The sequence below is a fragment of the Vicia villosa genome, unplaced genomic scaffold (genome assembly GCF_029867415.1).
Source record: "Vicia villosa cultivar HV-30 ecotype Madison, WI unplaced genomic scaffold, Vvil1.0 ctg.000114F_1_1, whole genome shotgun sequence".
NCBI lineage: Eukaryota > Viridiplantae > Streptophyta > Magnoliopsida > Fabales > Fabaceae > Vicia > Vicia villosa.
In genome coordinates, this window is record NW_026705022.1 from 853,992 (window position 1) to 867,675 (window position 13,684).

Here is a 13,684-nt window from a genome sequence, read left to right on the forward strand (position 1 = left end):
TATATATATATACATACATACATATATATATATATATATATATATATATATATATATATATATATATATATATATATATATATATATAAAACAAATGCTAAATACGTTCACTTATATATATGTATGTATAGGCCGACCTACAAGACTTCTTAAGTTATATAGATTTATTGAAAACTTTAATGAGATACAGACTTTTTAAATAGGCTTTCAGGCCAGGCCAGTCTTTTAAAAAGGTCAGGCCAGGCCAAAAAACTGAGCCTATGATAGGCCTTAGGCCAAACTTAGGCCTTTTAAGTTTATCATAGGCCAGACTCAGGTCTTCTAAAGCCTAGCCTAGCCTAGCCTATTTCCACCCCTATTAGTGGGTGAGTTGATTTTTATTAATTAATTAAAATTATTGTTAGTTAGTAGTGTCCTTATTTTTCGTGTGTAAGTTATGAAATAAGAAAATTTTAAAGGTATTATTATTTTGGTATGCAATGTGTAATATTTATCATGTATTATTTACTAATCTAATAATTTAATTAATTAATTATTTTTTTTTAATAAGCAATTTGTATCTAGTGGGTTTCGAACCTGAGCCCTTGAGAGAAGTTATAGAATCAAATTTTAATATGGGATGATATTTAATTAATTAATTATTAAATAATTAAATTTGCTTTTGTTAATCAATTAAAATTAATATTATTTGTATTGTCCTATTTTTTAGTGTGTAACTTATGAATTGAAATTTTTTCAAAGGGATTAGTAATTTAGTATGCAACGTGTCATATTTATCCAATTTAATAATTTAATTAATTATTATTATTTTCAATTTAATTATTTTTTATTTTTTATTTTGTTAATTGGTGAAAAAGATTTATTATGTAATGGAAAGTAACGTTTGAAGAGGTGGATTATTAAAAATTTAATATTATTATTATTATTATTATTATTATTATTATTTAATTGAAGAAGTTGGTAGTTTATAATAATTAATTTATTATTATTAATTTTAAAATTTTATTACTTGGTGAAAAAGATTTGGCGGGAAATTTTTGGTGGGAAGAAGTTATAGGATTATAATTTAGTATTTTAGTATGATTTCTATTAATTAATATATAAATAATTAATTTCACATAATTAATTTATTATGTAAGAAATTAACTAATTAATTATGTAAAAAATTGTAAATTAATAAATTATCCTAGTCAACATTTCCAACTTATTAAAAATAATTCTTTTATCCTACTAATTAATGCCACGTCACTAAAACTGGAGGGGACCAACTAAATCCCAAGTCATGTAAAGTTTAGAGATTAAAAAGTTCGTTTTTAAAATAGAGGGACTAAAAGTTAAAAAACATCAAAATAAGGGGACTAAAAGTGCATTTAAGCCTTTCTTCTTTTCTACAGTTCTATATTTATTCTCTTTTTAATAGTTAAACTTTGAACGTAATATCTTGAAAAATTTAAATATTTCATTCAACATATGTCTAATGGCAAATCGTTTTAACAACAAAAAAGACTGACCATTAGCTAATTAAAATAACAAACTTTTTGACTTATAACTCCCTTATATTAAGCAAAAAGTCTCAAAGTCTAACAATGATATTGGTCATATAGAATTTCAATCTTCTTAAAAGGGATATTGTATGTTTGTTCCTATATTCTAAAATAACTTTGTTAAATGGTTCACACATATTATTGACCAAAAAAATAATATTTTAATTAACTAGTGATTTATCTTTTTGGTTGTCAAAATAATTTGTCATTAGTATATGTTGAATGAAATAATTAAGATTTTCAAGATAATTCGTTCAAAGTTTTACTATTAAAAAGAGAAGAAAAATAGAATTGTAGAAAAGAAAATTAGATAAAAAATAAGTAAAAAAAAATAAGAGAAAAAGTAACAAAAAAGAGAAGTTTAGTCTACTGTCACTAAGGGACTATCAAATGTAAAATGGAACAAACTTGAGAGAACAAAATTAAATAATTTGCAAACTTCATGGGCCAAAATCAAACAATTGAAACTTGGAGGGTCAAAATCAAGCCATTGAAAAACGTAAAAGACCAAAATCAAGCAATTGAAAAACATGAAAACCAAAATTAAGCAATTAAAACTTGAGGGGACAAAACTAAACAATTAAAAAACTTGAGAGTCAAAATTGCATTTAAGCTTTTTTTTTAATAGTTGCGTCTATCATGTATAATTATTTATATTTCCTATAATATAGTAAATTATTAAAGTAGAAAAATTATTTTTAATTATTTTTAGTTAAATCAAGTCAACTTTCTTTGTTTTGAAAATTTTTGCGCTAAAAAAACTCAAATAATTAAAATAAAAATTGCTCTGTTGCGAAATCAGAAATGGAGAGCCTTGTAGTTGATATTACTTTTTTTGTAATGTTGATTTTGTTTGTTTTCGCTTTTGACAAGCATCACATAATTTATCTTTGACAAATTTTATTTTTTGTAAACTAATGACTAGATCATGTCTAACTTATTTGTTTAAGTGTTCCATATGAATATGGACTACTCTTTTATGCCAAAGCCTTGAGACATTGTTGTTTATCATAAGACATTTTGTTTTCGAAGATAAATCGTCTAAAGAAATCATCAAAATATTAAAAAAATTTGCCCATAAGTTTTACCTCATGAGTAGCTTCATCTTCAATCAAACATTCATCTTTGGTGAGCTTGATTTTGAAGTCTTTGTCATAAAGTTGACTTATGCTTAGAAGACTGTGCTTTAGTCCTTCAACATAAAGTACATCTTCAATAGTTATGAAAGGTGGTGCTACAACTCTGTCTATACCAAAAAACAATCATTTGTTGTTGTCCCCATAAGTGACATAACACTTGGTCTTTAGAACTAGAGATGAAAATATATTTATATCTCATATCATATTAACCACTACCAAGATATCATAGATTTGTAGAGGTTTTCAAGCAAATCTACAAAACAGATTAAGTTTTGTTAGGTACCCAATGTGCCTTGGGTCCTAATTCCTTTCTTGACTCACACATAATGCTCACTAACAATACTAAAGTTCCTTACATAGCAAGCATTAGGTGTGTGACCAATTATATCACAATAGAAACATGTAGGAACAAAATTACTTTTATATCTAGGAACATGATAAGTGCAAATTGTATCTCTTTTTGTGTGTAAGTTTTGTTGCACTTATCTATTCTTTTTGACAATATCGTTTGAATAAACGTCGATTTGTGTGTAAATACGTTTACTTTACGAATAATTGTATTTTAGTGTAATTGTGTATCGTTTGATAGTTTTAATGTCTTTTTGTAGGTATTATTGCATATTTGGAGTCTCGAGTAATAAAGTGTCGAAGACATGGCTCCGGATGCGCGTTTTGAAGAAATAAAGAGCCAAAGTTCTGTCAAACTCGCTAAGCGCAAGTTCTAGCACGCTATGGCATGGTTTTTGTTCCTCTGGCAGTAACTTATGCTTCGCGAGCTCGCTTAGCCAGCTTTTTCTCGCTTAGCCAGATTAGCTCGCTTAGCCAGATTTAGCTCGCTTAGCCAACTCATTTTTTTGTCGTTTAGTATATAATATCTGTGAATAGTGTACTGATTAGTGGAAGCTTGCTTAGCGAGATCTGTCTGGCTTAGCGAGGTCTGCGAGTTCAGAATTGTATATATGTTATAAAATCATATTTTCTTAGGTTTTATCATCTTTTCTTGGACAAATTTGAGCTCTGGTCCATTCTTTGTAGTTTAGAGGTTCAAGCAACATTATTGGGTGGTTCATCATGTTGATTAGTAGCGGGTGGTCTCCGATTGTGCCGACAACACATGAGGTTTTTGCTTGTTCTTCTTCTTCCCTATGACCCATTCCAATCGTGGGGTTTGTATGTATATTTTTCCTCTCTTGTATGTATATTTGTTGATCTTGGGATCGTTTATATAGTTGTTTTACAAATCATTATTGTTGTTGTTCTTGATCTTTTTGCTTAAATGCTATGGGTTTGTGTTGTTTTAGAAATAGACATCATAGATCTTGATTAGGAATGATAGCTATTGGTTTCTAAACTCTAGACATAGAATTGGGGCTAATAATCTTAATGGGTATCGAGTTTAATGCCTCTGTGTTGTTTGTGTCGGTTGAGACATCGCTGATGTGAATAGTATGGTTGAGCTTTTGTCGGTGTTTCAGAAGTGGACATTGATGTGGCATCTCGAATGATGCCCAATGATTTTGGTGCGTATTGTGAGTGTTGAGCGATAAGATCTTCAGATTTAAGTATTCGACGGGTTGAGTAGAAATACGATTCCATAATGAATTCTCTTAAGCTACAATAGATTGTTTATTTGCTTTATTTACTTTTCCCGCATTTACCTTTCCGCACCCATTCATGAAACTTAGAACGTGAGATAGTCGAACGACAGTTTTTCTCTACCAATCTCTGTGGACTACGATACAATATAACCTATATCACCTGGTAATAAATAATACCTATTACTTTTTGCTTTCCGCTTTACCGCTCCAACAGAACATAAGATTTTCTTTTTCTTAACAAATTTTTTCTTAGGATGATGATGAACATTTTGAACTTTATTCACTTTCACTTTGTTGAATTGGTCACTTGCCTTGACAAAGATAGTTTTACTAATATTTGGATTATTAAATTTTGAATAATCGACTCCACTTTTATCATTAGAATACCTTTGTCTACTAAGTATACCTTCCAATCCAATTTGATAACTCTTTTTAATTGGACGACTTGGAAAGAAGGTGAATCACACTCATTTCATGTAAAATTTTGTTTTTCTTTAACAAAATAATATTTTTTTCAACTTCAAAATATTTTTGCATGGTATCAATCTTTTCTTAAAGAGATAAAATTTGTTTCTTTTGTGTTGACACTATTTTGTACAGAATTTTATACTCATTGAGTAATTCATCTATTGCACCTTTTGCATCATTATCATGAGAAGATATTTCATAACTAACCTCTTCTTCATCATCTAAATGGTGTGATGCCATCATTGCACCTTGCATATTTCTCACTTTCTGAATCGGATGATGAATTCACTTCATTATCATCCTAATCAATATATGCCTTTTTGGACTTTGACTCATTTCTTCCTTTGAAACCACTTTTTTTGTGAGTTTTGGACAATCCAACTTTATATGTTCTTGCTTTCCACATTCATAGCAAGTGACATTTTGAGTTGACGTACAGGCTTCTTTTTCCGTGAAAAATTTATTTCAATTTGCAAATTTTAAAGATTTATCATTATTACCAAAAAAAACTTACCATGCCTTTTTACAATAAGCATGAAGTTTTCATCTTCCTCCTGAGCATCTTCTTCTAGTTCTTCCCTTGAGTTAACTTTTAAAGCAATGCCTTTGGATATTTTCTCCTGAATCTCGTGTTTTTCTAGTCTCCGAAGTTCAATCTCATGCTCTTGATGTTTTCTGAACAAAGATGCAGATGTCGTAGTATATAGACTATTCTTTTCAGATATTATTGTCACATTTGGTTGTCATTTCCTACTTAAAGATCTAAGCACTTTAAGATTAAGTCCATTGTTATTAAAACTAGGGATAAATAACCTTCACCCCCCTGCCATATGGGCGAGTTTTGAGTTTGCCCCCTATTAAATTTATTTGTTAGATTTCCCCCTTATAAAACACAGATTCCATTTCTGGAACCCCCTATCCCTTGTTTGGCTGACATGCTGTGGGGAATCTGGTGACATGGCGTGGGGAATCTGGTGACGGGGCGTCCATGTGGCGTTTGGGAAAATTAGAAAATACAGATTTCTAAAAATTGGGCAAGCTGGGTTTCGAACCCACAACCCCCAATATTAAATAACAACAGCTAACCACTAGACCAGTTTATCAATTATGTACATTTGTTAAACTGAAAGATATATATTATATATTAAGTATTATATTAAGATATACTAGTATATTATTTATTACCATTTTATATATATTAACATTATATATATATATATAGCATTATATATATTAACGTTTTGTTTTATTAACATTATATATATATATATATATATATATATATATATATATATATATATATATAGCATTAACGTTTTGTATTATATTAAGATATATCAGTATTTTTTTTTTAAAATTGTTTTTTTGTTTTATATAGCATTAACGTTTTTTTTTATAAAGTTTTTTTTTAGACTCATTATTTTTATGTAACGTTTTTTTTATATTGCATTTTTTGATTTATAAAAAATGTTTGTTACTTTATAAAAAAATATTTGTTAGTTTATAAAAAATATTAGTTTATAAATAAAATGTTAATTAGTTTAAAATTATAAAATATAATTTATTAAAACGCTAATATAATATATATATATATATATATATATATATATATGTTGCATTTTTTAAAATTATCATTTTTATAAACTGTATTAATTAATTATTTTTTATAAAATTCAATTTTTATATGTTTACATATTTTTTATAAATTTTTTTGTTTTGTTTTATATGTTGACGTTTTTTGTTTCATATATATATATATATAGTCAATTTTTTAACGTTAATATATTTATTTTAAAAAAACATATAGTTTAACGTAAAATAAATTATCATAACTATATGTTTTATAACGTTAAAAAATATATTTTATATGTTTTATAACTATAAACGTTAATATATAATAAATAAATAAAGGAGTACACTTAAAACAACTAAAATGTATTGGTGTAGTGGTTTGGTATTTGCTGGGTTTACTAAGGGTCCTGGGTTCAATCCCCATTGAGATCATTTTTTAGAATTAATATTCTATAAGGAAATCCATAGAAATCCAGCCAAACAAGAGATTTCCAGCCAAACAAGAGATTTTTCATGCCCAGTCAGCCGCCTAGTCAGCCAAACAAGGGATAGGGGGTTCCAGAAATGGAATCTGTGTTTTATAAGGGGGGAATCTAACAAAAAAATTTAATAGGGGGCAAACTCAAAACTCGCCCATATGGCAGGGGGGTGAAGGTTATTTATCCCTTAAAACTATTATTAAGAGCAATCATGTGATTGGTCATGTGTACAAATATTTTTTTAATGCAAGGTGTCATACCCCAAAATTTTCCCACCACATTCTCATACTCAAGCTCCTTTGAATATCAAAGTCTCAATGCTTGACTGAGTATACACTATCCTAAACAACAGCCCTCCAACTAGGGTTTTGCCTTTCTCAAAGGAAATTCAGGTTTTGATACCTCCATTGGACTCCATTTGCCTCTCATATGATTCATAGTATCCTCATGCCAAGTTTCAAGCCTTGATTCAAAAGATTGCTCACTCAATGGTCCAAACGATCAACAGTCGACTGATTTGACCTAAAAGTCAACTGCGGTCAAAGTACAGTTAAAACTCCTGATTTTTTTGTCAACATCCTTATTTTGAAGTATCATTCACCATTTGATCAAGGATTGATCATGGTTCATCAAGGAAAGATCAGAAATCAACAAATTCAAAAGTTTCTAAATCAGGGTTTTCATAGGAGAAAGTCAACCCAACTTTGACCAGCCATAACTTCCACATGGAACATCAGAAATTTCCCATCCAAAGCTAAATTTGAAGGAAATTGAATTCTCTACAACTTTGTCTCTCACATGCCAAGTCTAAAAATGCTTCATTTGAGAGATATGAATCAAAGGATTATAGGTCCTTTTTGAAAGTCAACCAAAAGAAGTTTTTTGTCAAAGCCAATAACATCAAGATAAATTCTTCAAATGAAAAAAAGCTTCCAAAGTGGATTATAGAGGACATCTTGAGGTTTCCAAAAAGTCCTAGAACTCCTCCATATCTTAAAAATTGAGGGAGATATACCTTGTCAAAGTTGTACAAATTTGAGAAGAAAAATGTGAAGCAAAAGGCCTCAAAATGGATTTCTTTGCAAAGAGGCCCAACTTTTCATGATCCAAGCTTGTTCTCCAAAGTCATCAAAGATATTCAATCTTAAAGCCACGAATTTATAATGAATATTGGATTTTATTTGAATTTTTATTTATTTAAAAGGTAATTTAAATCAAATAAATGATGGAAAATAGAAGGAGATTTGATTTGCCTTGATTTCTAATCAATATCAATCTCATAAATTGCATATTTTCCATATAAATTCGTGTAAAGCAATATTGAGAGAAAAAAGATTGAGATTGGACTAAAATTAGAAAGTTTCTTAACTAATTCTCAATCAAATTGTTCATCATCAAAGGGGAAGATTAAATTGGATTTTCTACAAGTTTGGTGACCTAAAATCCATCCATTATATATACTGGACAAACCCTGATGAAGAGAGGTTGGAATTTTCGCAGAGAATAGCACTGAACAAGCTCTTAAAACTTCAAGAAGAAAACAATTCGGTTTCTAAGATGTGGTTCGATTCAGGCCAGGAAAAGTAGTCCAATTGATTCCTTGACATTTTCTGGACGAGAGCACATCCCTTCCAACGATCAGAAGTCGCAGAACCGCCACCATCCATTCACGGTTTGGCCATATTTTACAAACTTCGATTACGTAAATTCATGCATTATTGACATAATTCGATTGTTTATTCATGTTCATAATCATGTTTGCAATGTGTGTGACTGGTTTAATTTGAGTTTTGGCGTAGAATTTATGTTTCACCATTGTAGGGTTCGGAGTTTCCCCTTTTGGGGGTTTTGTTTGCAGGCCAAATTTGACGAAGCCAAGGTGTCCATCGTGTCCGGAGAACGACTCCGAGTTGATTCAAGGCGTCACCTTGTGTTTATCATCGTTATCTTTTAGTATTGAAGGTTGCAGGGTTTTAGCAATGGCCGCAAAACTGTTGTTATAGCCCCTGTCTAAAGTGACAGACAAATGAGGAAGATGACCTCGTGGCTGTCTGTGATTGGGTCAATTTGAATACGGAGCCCAGAGCGCGTTTTTTTTCTTTCCCACTATTGTGAAATAAAATATGATGATATGGAGAGAACCATGTGATAACAAAACGCGCATGGTTGGATTTGTAATGGAAGCGTTTGAGGTTGGGGGTTCGATCCCTCATCTGAACATTATTTTTGTTGAAATAACATGCTGCAGATCTCATGCATGCTTGAAGCGAAGGCTCACGATACACCCCAGGTTTCAACCCTCGGATCTCCATGCGCCTTCAGATCATGAGGACTAGAGCGCACGCCTACCATGCTCCTTCCAGAGTGCATCACACCCAATCATAAGCTGAGTTTTCTTATTTAATTCTTTTTATTTTTCTTTTATGCTAGTTATTTTTTTATTTATTTATTTTCTTTTCAACCACAAAACCTTTTTTTTAATCCTTTTTTTAACTCTTTTAATTTAGATAATTAAAATTAGCTTATTTATTTAATTCTTGAATTTTCTTTAATGAAAATTAGAATAGGTAATTTAATTAACTTAGTAATTAATTTAGGTTTTACTTAATAATTTTAATTTAGATTTTAATTAACTAGTTGTTTAGGTTAAAAAATTTATGGTTAATCGGATCGGGATTAATCAAATTAAAATTAATTAGGTTCATAACCAATAATTAATTTTTAGGGTTTGTTAGCCTCGATTAATTTAAGAACCCTAGTAGCCATAGATGTTTTAGGTATGTGTTATCCATTAACTTACTATGTCGATGTTTCTCATAAACCTCATTCCCTAAAAATCAGGATTTACCCTCTTTACAAAAAAAAAAAGCTCTTTGTTTGCCTTGTTCTTAGTTATTTTATTAACCATTTTCTCTTTGTTGTGCAATTTCAGGGTTAGCACCAGGATTTCCTCCGACTACGAACCATATCAGATCAAAGCTAAGTCCCTGATTCAATTTCTTTTTATATTTATTTTTGCCTTTTAAATATTTATTTTTGCCTTTAATTTAATTATTTATTTTTGCCTTATTAATTTAAAATTAGGGTTTTATATTCAATATCAATGAATTGGCCATACACTCACCCCTTTGTGTTTATTTTTCCTTTTCCAATTTTCAGGGTTAGCCAGCCGTCAAAGCTCGATTAGTCGGTAACCCTAAAACCTCACTCATTTTAATTGATTCTTTAAATTATTACTTATGTCAAACCCTATTGGGTTTAAGTTTATTGCTTTTCTTTTTCCCCATCCCCATGGTATTATGTATCTGCTTCGAGGTTGTATTGTTTGGCCTTGAAGGCACTTAAAACTGCATTATAATACTGCGTGGTTAGTAACTTAGGGAGTGCAACCTTGAATTGAATTAGAGTCACTTAATTACAAGATAATATAACTGAACCTGATCACGTGATTGTTGCATCCACGCACCTTTTATGGTACCCCTCTTGTTGCCCGTTACCTGTTGCCTGTTGCCTTGTGTTTTAATGCAGAATAGTCAAGTCCCTCGAATACGAGGATACCTCAACAATGTTGCCCTCGGTTCATCCTAAGATCATAAGTCCCTAATGATGCTGCCTTTGATTCGCTAAATATGATCTCGTCCCTCGAAGTTGCCTACGAAGTGCTGAGGTATCCTCTGGTTTCCTAAACAAATGGCTATTCTGATCCTTCCCCTAGACTACCTGCCCTTCTATGGCATGCGACAGTCTTATGGCGAACGATAATTCGACGACCCTTCAACCTCCAAATAAAAAGGACTTCCTTACCCTCCTATGGTAGGGATAGCCCTGAAAGGCTAAAAGAACATTTTTCATCTAACCAGGTAATTTGCCCCTAATTGCTTTGCTCTGGTTTAAAAATCTTTTTCTTACACTTTTTCATAAACCTTCAAAAAGGCTACGCTCATTTACGAGCTAAAGTCCTTATTTCTCTTCTTCTACATTTCTAAAACTTTTGGCTTCAAAACTAAAGAGCAAAGCAATTAAGAGCCCATGGAAAACAATGGATGCAAAGGGTGCCTTACACTTCCCTTTGTATAAATTACCCCCCGAACTCAGTTTTCTTTTAAAAAGGTTTTTCCTGTTCTTTTAGCCTTTCTATTTAATTTGGATAAAATAAAAGTCGGTGGCGACTCTTGCTTACCGTACATTTCGATAAAGTCAGTTCACCGTATTACACAAGGATTTATTCTCCGGGCTTATGGTATTTAATTCGAATCTTTTTACTTCAACGGCCCCTTCATGAATTTCCACTAAAGTATCTCAAATTTCTTTTTCCGTATTACATCGAGAGACGCAAAAGAATTCATTCATGTTTAGAGATGCTTTAAGTAAATTGATTGCTTTCTTGTTGTAGAGGATATTTTTCTTGCCATTTTCATCCCATGAACTTTTTATATTTGTTGTACCAACACCATTGATAACATTAATAGGAACAAATGGAATATTTTTTACAACATTCCAAATTTATTCTCCTTGTGCTTCTAGATGTGCCTTCATGTGTATTTTCAAGAAATCAAAATGTTTACCACAAAATAATGAAGGCTTGTAAGTTTTGAGTGCACAACCTAAGAGGGGGATGAATTAGGCTTAATGGAATTTTTAGAGATTTTAAGCACTTTTCTTATTTCTTGTCATTTTTCCATAATTATGAATAAATGAATGAATAAGAAATCGAAAAATAAAGAGCATAAAAGTAAATGAACACAATGATGTATACTAGTTACCCTTATCAACCAAGGGTACATCTAGTCTCATTACCATTGCAAGAGATTTCAATATTGTTAGAACTTTGATCAAGCCTAAAACTAGACTTCTATACACAAGCTTCTAACTAAATCAACAAGGCAAACCACCTTGTGATTTTACAATTGATAAGACCAAGAGGCGCTAGAAGAACAAAGAAGTTATAATGGTACACCCACTATTCTGTGCGCTCTGCAAGAGAAGGACAACACCGCTTGCACCCTACTGTGGAAGCCGGTCACAAGATACCTTGTCTCCCATAATTGCTCCCTTGTACATGATTCCTTGCATGTTAAGTAGAAGAAATGGTGTAAAGGTGTTTATTCATGTAATGGGCTTGATTTGATTTCCTCGATTTTGGCCCATAATCCAAGACATCTAAAGGAACCTACTGGAGGCTTATAAATAGACAGTGACGGAGATTGAAAAGAAGTTCAGCATTTTCAAAGAGAAAATACATAAGATAATAGTGCGAGGACAATGGAGAGAAAAGAGAGTTTCTTCTTCTCACCATTTGTTGTATCAGCTTCTGAGTCCTGGCGCGACTGGAATCATCTCTTGTTGATTATCCATCTCAAGAAGTCTTCAAGTTACTTTTAGGTTTACATTTCTTTCCTAATATTGGTTTAAGAATGTATCCTCTGAGAACCATGCTTGCAGTTGTTAGAACAAGATTTTTTTCTACACCTCATCTCTAAGTTTTGATGATAACAATTAACAACACATATATTTTATATGTAAGTAATTTTGTTTTTAATATTTTCTTGAGTGTGCAGATCAGAAAGCTCTGTATGATTTAGTATTGTTGTCTAAAGAATCTACAGAAAGACTACTCTCTTTCATTTTTGTAGGTACATGGAATGTTTAATGAATCATAAAGAATATCTCCACAACACTTCTCAACAAGCTGCTACTTCAGAAGTCTCAAGCGACTCTAGAAGAAACAGTGTCTACCAAGATGTTGCTGCTCCAGATCATAATCAAAGTCTACATCAAATACAAGTTGTCATGTCAGGATCAGATGTCAAAAATAAGTTTGTCAGAAGAGGTGTTGTTCATTATTCTAAAGACATAGTCAAAGATTAGCTGATAACGGTTCATCTGAAATACAATTTAGTTGATGACTCTTGTTCAGATATCTAGATGTGTTCCTCGGATATGTTGTTACACTATTATATGAAGACATTGCTATATTTTGAAAGGACGCAAACACTATAGCTTGTATTGCTCGTGTTGTCCCACTATCAAATTAGTTATCTCTTCAGATACAAGTTTGAGCTAGGAAGATCTGCGTCGTACTTTAGAAAGGTTGTTGTAATTATTTCTGAAAGACAAAGTTATGATCCTGCTTCGTTCTAATGTTCTTATGCTATCCCAACAAAGTAGTTTCTGAACTACTCATCAGATACATCATCAGAAGAATAAATAAAAGAAAGTGATCTCTTCCAAGCCTCTACTTTAGAATCATAAGTACATCAAATGAAAATAAGATCAAGAAAATTTCTCATGAAGATTCAGTACAAAGGTCTGCTCAACAAATTGCAAATATCAAGACGTTCGTACTATTCAAAAGTTGTCTTCTATGCCATCACATCAAAGCTGCAAGGCTAAGGAAGTAACGTGTTCCTACATCCAACATCTACACTTATATTCGTTGGAAAGTAACCTTTGGATTTGAAGAAAAGATTCTTCTATCCTCTCAACGTCTCTTTCCCTGAAGAGTATAAATGAAGATCAAGACTTTAGGAGAAAATTTGATGGTTGCCACTACAATAGCAAAAATAGTGCTAGTTGCAAATGCCAAAGCCAAAGATGTTGTTCATCACAAATGTTAAAGTTGCAATGCTGCTATAACAAATGCGAAGAAGCCGAAGCTCAATCAAAGCAAAGCAAAAGTTGTTGCAACATTATGAAGTTGAAGTCGAATATGACAAGAAAAAGAAGAGAATATTGCTACAAGATGCAAATCAACAATTTATCATAAACATATTTGTAGAATCTTGTAAAAAGCAAGGAGTTGTTGCTCATATCATTCTCAACACTTTTGTGTTGCATGTACTTAATCTTTTGTGTAATCTGCTTTTAAGAAGCACTCTTGTAAA